Below are 7,037 nucleotides of genomic sequence, written 5' to 3'. Positions count from 1 at the left end.
TAACTGAAAACCCTAGCTGGAAACCCTAACCCTAGTTTGAAACCCTAACTGAAAACCCTAGCTGGAAACCCTAACCCTAGTTTGAAACCCTAACTGAAAACCCTAGCTGGAAACCCTAACCCTAGTTTGAAACCCTAACTGAAAACCCTAGCTGGAAACCCTAACCCTAGTTTGAAACCCTAACTGAAAACCCTAGCTGGAAACCCTAACCCTAGTTTGAAACCCTAACTGAAAACCCTAGCTGGAAACCCTAACCCTAGTTTGAAACCCTAACTGAAAACCCTAGTTTGAAACCCTAACCCTAGTTTGAAACCCTAACTGAAAACCCTAGCTGGAAACCCTAACCCTAGTTTGAAACCCTAACTGAAAACCCTAGCTGGAAACCCTAACCTTAGTTTGAAACCCTAACTGAAAACCCTAGCTGGAAACCCTAACCCTAGTTTGAAACCCTAACCCTAGTTTGAAACCCTAACTGAAAACCCTAGCTGGAAACCCTAACCCTAGTTTGAAACCCTAGCTGGAAACCCTAACCCTAGTTTGAAACCCTAACTGAAAACCCTAGCTGGAAACCCTAACCCTAGTTTGAAACCCTAACCCTAGTTTGAAACCCTAACTGAAAACCCTAGCTGGAAACCCTAACCCTAGTTTGAAACCCTAACTGAAAACCCTAGCTGGAAACCCTAACCCTAGTTTGAAACCCTAACTGAAAACCCTAGCTGGAAACCCTAACCCTAGTTTGAAACCCTAACTGAAAACCCTAGCTGGAAACCCTAACCCTAGTTTGAAACCCTAACTGAAAACCCTAGCTGGAAACCCAAACCCTAGTTTGAAACCCTAACTGAAAACCCTAGCTGGAAACCCTAACCCTAGTTTAAAACCCTAACTGAAAACCCTAGCTGGAAACCCTAACCCTAGTTTGAAACCCTAACTGAAAACCCTAGCTGGAAACCCTAACCCTAGTTTGAAACCCTGACTGAAAACCCTAGCTGGAAACCCTAACCCTAGTTTGAAACGCTAACTGAAAACCCTAGCTGGAAACCCTAACCCTTGTTTGAAACCCTAACTGAAAACCCTAGCTGGAAACCCTAACCCTAGTTTGAAACCCTAACTGAAAACCCTAGCTGGAAACCCTAACTGAAAACCCTAGCTGGAAACCCTAACCCTAGTTTGAAACCCTAACTGAAAACCCTAGCTGGAAACCCTTACCCTAGTTTGAAACCCTAACCCTAGTTTGAAACCCTAACTGAAAACCCTAGCTGGAAACCCTAACCCTAGTTTGAAACCCTAACTGAAAACCCTAGCTGGAAACCCTAACCCTAGTTTGAAACCCTAACTGAAAACCCTAGCTGGAAACCCTAACCCTAGTTTGAAACCCTAACTGAAAACCCTAGCTGGAAACCCTAACCCTAGTTTGAAACCCTAACTGAAAACCCTAGCTGGAAACCCTAACCCTAGTTTGAAACCCTAACTGAAAACCCTAGCTGGAAACCCTAACCCTAGTTTGAAACCCTAACTGAAAACCCTAGCTGGAAACCCAAACCCTAGTTTGAAACCCTAACTGAAAACCCTAGCTGGAAACCCTAACCCCAGTTTGAAACCCTAACTGAAAACCCTAGCTGGAAACCCTAACCCTAGTTTGTAACCCTAACTGAAAACCCTAGCTGGAAACCCTAACCCTAGTTTGAAACCCTAGCTGGAAACCCTAACCCTAGTTTGAAACCCTAACTGAAAACCCTAGCTGGAAACCCTAACCCTAGTTTGAAACCCTAACTGAAAACCCTAGCTGGAAACCCTAACCCTAGTTTGAAACCCTAACTTAAAACCCTAGCTGGAAACCCTAACCCTAGTTTGAAACCCTAACTGAAAACCCTAGCTGGAAACCCTAACCCTAGTTTGAAACCCTGACTGAAAACCCTAGCTGGAAACCCTAACCCTAGTTTGAAACACTAGCTGGAAACCCTAACCCTAGTTTGAAACCCTAACTGAAAACCCTAGCTGGAAACCCTAACCCTAGTTTGAAACCCTAACCCTAGTTTGAAACCCTAACTGAAAACCCTAGCTGGAAACCCTAACCCTAGTTTGAAACCCAAACTGAAAACCCTAGCTGGAAACCCTAACCCTAGTTTGAAACCCTAGCTGGAAACCCTAACCCTAGTTTGAAACCCTAACTGAAAACCCTAGCTGGAAACCCTAACCCTAGTTTGAAACCCTAACTGAAAACCCTAGCTGGAAACCCTTACCCTAGTTTGAAACCCTAACCCTAGTTTGAAACCCTAACTGAAAACCCTAGCTGGAAACCCTAACCCTAGTTTGAAACCCTAACTGAAAACCCTAGCTGGAAACCCTAACCCTAGTTTGAAACCCTAACTGAAAACCCTAGCTGGAAACCCTAACCCTAGTTTGAAACCCTAACTGAAAACCCTAGCTGGAAACCCTAACCCTAGTTTGAAACCCTAACTGAAAACCCTAGCTGGAAACCCTAACCCTAGTTTGAAACCCAAACCCTAGTTTGAAACCCTAACTGAAAACCCTAGCTGGAAACCCTAACCCTAGTTTGAAACCCTAACCCTAGTTTGAAACCCTAACTGAAAACCCTAGCTGGAAACCCTAACCCTAGTTTGAAACCCTAACTGAAAACCCTAGCTGGAAACCCTAACCCTAGTTTGAAACCCTAGCTGGAAACCCTAACCCTAGTTTGAAACCCTAACTGAAAACCCTAGCTGGAAACCCTAACCCTAGTTTGAAACCCTAACTGAAAACCCTAGCTGGAAACCCTAACCCTAGTTTGAAACCCTAACTGAAAACCCTAGCTGGAAACCCAAACCCTAGTTTGAAACCCTAACTGAAAACCCTAGCTGGAAACCCTAACCCCAGTTTGAAACCCTAACTGAAAACCCTAGCTGGAAACCCTAACCCTAGTTTGTAACCCTAACTGAAAACCCTAGCTGGAAACCCTAACCCTAGTTTGAAACCCTAGCTGGAAACCCTAACCCTAGTTTGAAACCCTAACTGAAAACCCTAGCTGGAAACCCTAACCCTAGTTTGAAACCCTAACTGAAAACCCTAGCTGGAAACCCTAACCCTAGTTTGAAACCCTAACTGAAAACCCTAGCTGGAAACCCTAACCCTAGTTTGAAACCCTAACTGAAAACCCTAGCTGGAAACCCTAACCCTAGTTTGAAACCCTGACTGAAAACCCTAGCTGGAAACCCTAACCCTAGTTTGAAACGCTAACTGAAAACCCTAGCTGGAAACCCTAACCCTTGTTTGAAACCCTAACTGAAAACCCTAGCTGGAAACCCTAACCCTAGTTTGAAACCCTAACTGAAAACCCTAGCTGGAAACCCTAACCCTAGTTTGAAACCCTAGCTGGAAACCCTAACCCTAGTTTGAAAACCTAACTGAAAACCCTAGCTGGAAACCCTAACCCTAGTTTGAAACCCTAACTGAAAACCCTAGCTGGAAACCCTAACCCTAGTTTGAAACCCTAACTGAAAACCCTAGCTGGAAACCCTAACCCTAGTTTGAAACCCTAACTGAAAACCCTAGCTGGAAACCCTAACCCTAGTTTGAAACCCTAACTGAAAACCCTAGCTGGAAACCCTAACCCTAGTTTGAAACCCTAACCCTAGTTTGAAACCCTAACCGTAGTTTGAAACCCTAACTGAAAACCCTAGCTGGAAACCCTAACCCTAGTTTGAAACCCTAACTGAAAACCCTAGTTTGAAACCCTAACCCTAGTTTGAAACCCTAACTGAAAACCCTAGCTGGAAACCCTAACCCTAGTTTGAAACCCTAACTGAAAACCCTAGCTGGAAACCCTAACCCTAGTTTGAAACCCTAACTGAAAACCCTAGCTGGAAACCCTAACCCTAGTTTGAAACCCTAACTGAAAACCCTAGCTGGAAACCCTAACCCTAGTTTGAAACCCTAACTGAAAACCCTAGCTGGAAACCCTAACCCTAGTTTGAAACCCTAACTGAAAACCCTAGCTGGAAACCCTAACCCTAGTTTGAAACCCTAACCCTAGTTTGAAACCCTAACTGAAAACCCTAGCTGGAAACCCTAACCCTAGTTTGAAACCCTAGCTGGAAACCCTAACCCTAGTTTGAAACCCTAACTGGAAACCCTAACCCTAGTTTGAAACCCTAGCTGGAAACCCTAACCCTAGTTTGAAACCCTAACCCTTGTTTGAAACCCTAACTGAAAACCCTAGCTGGAAACCCTAACCCTAGTTTGAAACCCTAACTGAAAACCCTAGCTGGAAACCCTAACCCTAGTTTGAAACCCTAGCTGGAAACCCTAACCCTAGTTTGAAACCCTAACTGAAAACCCTAGCTGGAAACCCTAACCCTAGTTTGAAACCCTAACTGAAAACCCTAGCTGGAAACCCTAACCCTAGTTTGAAACCCTAACTGAAAACCCTAGCTGGAAACCCTAACCCTAGTTTGAAACCTTAACTGAAAACCCTAGCTGGAAACCCTAACCCTAGTTTGAAACCCTAGCTGGAAACCCTAACCCTAGTTTGAAACCCTAACTGAAAACCCTAGCTGGAAACCCAAACCCTAGTTTGAAACCCTAACTGAAAACCCTAGCTGGAAACCCTAACCCTAGTTTGAAACCCTAACTGAAAACCCTAGCTGGAAACCCTAACCCTAGTTTGTAACCCTAACTGAAAACCCTAGCTGGAAACCCTAACCCTAGTTTGAAACCCTAGCTGGAAACCCTAACCCTAGTTTGAAACCCTAACTGAAAACCCTAGCTGGAAACCCTAACCCTAGTTTGAAACCCTAACTGAAAACCCTAGCTGGAAACCCTAACCCTAGTTTGAAACCCTAACTGAAAACCCTAGCTGGAAACCCTAACCCTAGTTTGAAACCCTAACTGAAAACCCTAGCTGGAAACCCTAACCCTAGTTTGAAACCCTGACTGAAAACCCTAGCTGGAAACCCTAACCCTAGTTTGAAACGCTAACTGAAAACCCTAGCTGGAAACCCTAACCCTTGTTTGAAACCCTAACTGAAAACCCTAGCTGGAAACCCTAACCCTAGTTTGAAACCCTAACTGAAAACCCTAGCTGGAAACCCTAACCCTAGTTTGAAACCCTAGCTGGAAACCCTAACCCTAGTTTGAAAACCTAACTGAAAACCCTAGCTGGAAACCCTAACCCTAGTTTGAAACCCTAACTGAAAACCCTAGCTGGAAACCCTAACCCTAGTTTGAAACCCTAACTGAAAACCCTAGCTGGAAACCCTAACCCTAGTTTGAAACCCTAACTGAAAACCCTAGCTGGAAACCCTAACCCTAGTTTGAAACCCTAACTGAAAACCCTAGCTGGAAACCCTAACCCTAGTTTGAAACCCTAACCCTAGTTTGAAACCCTAACCGTAGTTTGAAACCCTAACTGAAAACCCTAGCTGGAAACCCTAACCCTAGTTTGAAACCCTAACTGAAAACCCTAGTTTGAAACCCTAACCCTAGTTTGAAACCCTAACTGAAAACCCTAGCTGGAAACCCTAACCCTAGTTTGAAACCCTAACTGAAAACCCTAGCTGGAAACCCTAACCCTAGTTTGAAACCCTAACTGAAAACCCTAGCTGGAAACCCTAACCCTAGTTTGAAACCCTAACTGAAAACCCTAGCTGGAAACCCTAACCCTAGTTTGAAACCCTAACTGAAAACCCTAGCTGGAAACCCTAACCCTAGTTTGAAACCCTAGCTGGAAACCCTAACCCTAGTTTGAAACCCTAACTGGAAACCCTAACCCTAGTTTGAAACCCTAGCTGGAAACCCTAACCCTAGTTTGAAACCCTAACCCTAGTTTGAAACCCTAACTGAAAACCCTAGCTGGAAACCCTAACCCTAGTTTGAAACCCTAACCCTAGTTTGAAACCCTAACTGAAAACCCTAGCTGGAAACCCTAACCCTAGTTTGAAACCCTAACTGAAAACCCTAGCTGGAAACCCTAACCCTAGTTTGAAACCCTAACTGAAAACCCTAGCTGGAAACCCTAACCCTAGTTTGAAACCCTAACTGAAAACCCTAGCTGGAAACCCTAACCCTAGTTTGAAACCCTAACTGAAAACCCTAGCTGGAAACCCTAACCCTAGTTTGAAACCCTAGCTGGAAACCCTAACCCTAGTTTGAAACCCTAACTGGAAACCCTAACCCTAGTTTGAAACCCTAGCTGGAAACCCTAACCCTAGTTTGAAACCCTAACCCTCGTTTGAAACCCTAACTGAAAACCCTAGCTGGAAACCCTAACCCTAGTTTGAAACCCTAACCCTAGTTTGAAACCCTAACTGAAAACCCTAGTTTGAAACCCTAACCCTAGTTTGAAACCCTAACTGAAAACCCTAGCTGGAAACCCTAACCCTAGTTTGAAACCCTAACTGAAAACCCTAGCTGGAAACCCTAACCCTAGTTTGAAACCCTAACTGAAAACCCTAGCTGGAAACCCTAACCCTAGTTTGAAACCCTAACTGAAAACCCTAGCTGGAAACCCTAACCCTAGTTTGAAACCCTAACTGAAAACCCTAACTGGAAACCCTAACCCTAGTTTGAAACCCTAACCCTAGTTTGAAACCCTAACTGAAAACCCTAGCTGGAAACCCTAACCCTAGTTTGAAACCCTAACCCTAGTTTGAAACCCTAACTGAAAACCCTAGCTGGAAACCCTAACCCTAGTTTGAAACCCTAACTGAAAACCCTAGCTGGAAACCCTAACCCTAGTTTGAAACCCTAACTGAAAACCCTAGCTGGAAACCCTAACCCTAGTTTGAAACCCTAACTGAAAACCCTAGCTGGAAACCCTAACCCTAGTTTGAAACCCTAACTGAAAACCCTAGCTGGAAACCCTAACCCTAGCTGGAAACCCTAACCCTAGTTTGAAACCCTAACTGAAAACCCTAGCTGGAAACCCTAACCCTAGTTTGAAACCCTAGCTGGAAACCCTAACCCTAGTTTGAAACCCTAATTGAAAACCCTAGCTGGAAACCCTAACCCTAGTTTGAAACCCTAACTGAAAACCCTAGCTG

The sequence above is a fragment of the Filicampus tigris genome, chromosome 6, assembly GCF_054856515.1.
Source record: "Filicampus tigris isolate MCC_2025a chromosome 6, RoL_Ftig_1.0, whole genome shotgun sequence".
NCBI lineage: Eukaryota > Metazoa > Chordata > Actinopteri > Syngnathiformes > Syngnathidae > Filicampus > Filicampus tigris.
Note: the sequence above shows the minus strand (reverse complement) of the source record.